The sequence below is a fragment of the Dipteris shenzhenensis genome, unplaced genomic scaffold (assembly GCF_047967505.1).
Source record: "Dipteris shenzhenensis isolate YYH24624 ecotype China unplaced genomic scaffold, Dip_SZ_1.0 scaf0476, whole genome shotgun sequence".
Lineage (NCBI taxonomy): Eukaryota > Viridiplantae > Streptophyta > Polypodiopsida > Gleicheniales > Dipteridaceae > Dipteris > Dipteris shenzhenensis.
The window spans coordinates 10,001-12,791 of NW_028239782.1; the positions used below are offsets into that span (position 1 = coordinate 10,001).

Genomic DNA, 2,791 nt, shown 5'->3' on the forward strand with positions numbered 1-2,791 from the left:
AAATGGATGAATCTCCCCGGGTGGGATTTGAACCTACGACCAATCGGTTAACAGCCGACCGCTCTACCGCTGAGCTACCGAGGAAAGTGGCAGATGATTCAATCCCATATACTTCCAGAGACTCTTGTTCCTTGAGCCGCCCCTTGATCTGCAAGACGTTAACCACTCGAAGACCCAAAGCTTTCTTCGAGACTTCATGAACCTCGCGTACACCCTAACTCTCATTATAGGAAGAAGCAGTAATGATAGCAATCCCTTTTGCCTTCTCGGATAGAGCCTACGAATCGGGGGGGGGGCTGGTGTGGAAGATCTCGGTCATGGTTGATCTTGGTCGTGATTGATCGCCCCCCCCCCAACCCCAAGATGCATATCGATCGATCACCAATCACTAGTTTCTATTTCTCCTTTTCCGGAAAACATAGTAGAATAGTCACAGGATACTTATAGAGGTATAAGGAATATCTTGGAAAGGAGAAGAAAAAAACTCTTAGGAGACAAGAGAAACGAAGGCAGTTAGCAGTAGAATAATACCAATCATCAATCCGAATGAATAAGAAGATACTCTCCCGCCCATGGAACCCCACGATCCGTATCGATATCAATAATTGCAGGCGGGTGGAGGATCCATAAACTTGAATCCATAAATGGAATGAATGAGTCTACGGGGGGAAAGTATGGATAAGGGGTGAAAAATGAAGAAAAAAGGGGAAAGAGAACGTGAGGGGGAGGGGGGGGGAAGTGGGGGATAGTCGGGATGAAGAAAATGAATCGGAGCTTTGCGAAACGAAAGTAGCAGTTTATGGAAAGGGTGGAATTGGTAAGTCAACAACAAGTTGTAATATATCAATAGCTTTGGCGAGACGCGGAAAACGGGTATTGCAAATTGGATGTGATCCGAAACATGATAGTACTTTCACCCCCACGGGATTCTTGATACCTACCATTATAGACACTTTGCAATCGAAGGATTACCACTATGAAGATGTGTGGCCTGAGGATGTCATTTATAAGGGTTATGGCGGAGTGGATCGTGTTGAAGCAGGGGGACCACCTGCGGGAGCTGGTTGTGGGGGATACGTAGTGGGAGAAACGGTTAAATCATCGAAAGAATCGAATGCTTCTTATGAATATGATACTACTCTATTCGACGTTTTAGGGGACGTAGTCCGTGGAGGTTTTGCCGCTCCATCGAATCATGCGGATTATTGCATTATTATCACGGATAATGGATTCGATGCCCCTTTTGCAGCAAATCGTATTGCTGCGTCGGTTAGGGAGAAGGCACATACCCACCCATTGCGATTAGCAGGTTTGGTGGGGAATCGGACATCTAGGAGAGATCTCATTGATAAACATGTAGAAGCCTGCCCGATGCCTGTGCTGGAAGTGTTGCCTCTCATTGAGGACATTCGGGTCTCGAGGGTGAAGGGGAAAACATTGTTTGAAACGGCTGAATGTCAATCAGATCTCAATTATGTTTGTGATTTCCATCCCAATGTGGCGGATCAGATATTGTCTCGACCAGAAGGGGTTGTGCCAAGGGAAATTCCAGATAGAGAATTATTCAGTCTGCTCTCCGATTTCTATCTGAATCCCGATGGTGGGGGGCAGAGGAATGCCCAGCAAACTCAACAGGATATTCTGCTTGATTTTACGATGATTCGAAACCGAAACTGCAAATTTCTTGTATGTGTACCCTTTCTGAGGAAACCCTTTCACGAAGACTCCCGAAACTCTCACTTTTGAATGTGAAACCGGAAATTATCACACTTCTTGCCCCATTAGTTGTGTGGCTTGGTTATATCAAAAGATCGAAGACAGCTTTTCCCCAGTGGTAGGTACAAAGACTTGTGGTTATTTCTTACAGAACGCTCTTGGAGTTACGATCCTTGCGGAACCTCGTTATGCAATGGCAGAGTCGGAAGAGGGGGACGTCTCGGCCCAATTAAATGATCAAGGGGAATTGGAGAGAATTTGTATCCAAATAAAACGAGATAGAAACCCTAGTGTCATTATTTGGATTGGCACATGTACCACGGAAATAACAAAGACGGACCTAGAAGGCATAGCACCCAAGCTAGAAAACGAACTTGGAGTACCAATTGTAGTTGCGCGGGCCAATGGATCGGATTATGCTTTTACTCAGGGAGAGGATACTGTATCAGCTGCCACGACGCATCGGTGTCCGGAATTTGACATATCTAGACACGAACAGAAACAGGATTTAGTTGGGGGTGTTGACACTGCGACGACGGAAGCGGGGGGGGCTAATCCGGAGGGACGGAAATTAAAGAATCATGCTTCAGTTCTTTTTGGATCTCTAACTTCAACTGTAGCTTCTCAACCGAATCCGGAATCGAAACGTCAATCCATTCAGGTATCGGGGTGGTTACCCTCCCAGAGATATACTGAACTTCCATCATTAGGCAAGGGAGTGTATGTTTGCGGCGTGAATCCCTCTCTGAGCCGTACAGCGACGACTCTGATGCGGCGTCGTAAATGCCAGTTAATTGGAGCACCTTTTCCTATTGGTCCTGATGGGACGCGTGCTTGGATAGAAAAGATTTGTTCCGCCTTTAATATGGAACCTCAGGGTTTGAAGGAGAGGGAGGATGAGATATGGAAGAGTCTGAGAGACTATCTTGAGATAGCAGCTGGTAAATCTATATCTTTTACGGGAGATAATCTATCAGAAATTTCTATAGCAAGATTCCCAATTCGCTGCGGAATGGTTGTCTACGAAACAGGTATTCCCTACATGGATAAACGATATCAAGCTGCCGAGCCATCT

At 45.9% G+C, this 2,791-nt stretch overlaps 1 non-coding gene across 1 annotated transcript; it reads right to left on the reverse strand.

Annotated features, from left to right (window-relative positions):
• Positions 1 to 12: 12 nt before the first annotated feature.
• Positions 13 to 84, reverse strand: TRNAN-GUU (transfer RNA asparagine (anticodon GUU)). Its single transcript has one exon. It is a non-coding gene; the product is annotated as a tRNA-Asn (tRNA).
• Between the last annotated feature and the right edge of the window lie 2,707 nt (positions 85 to 2,791).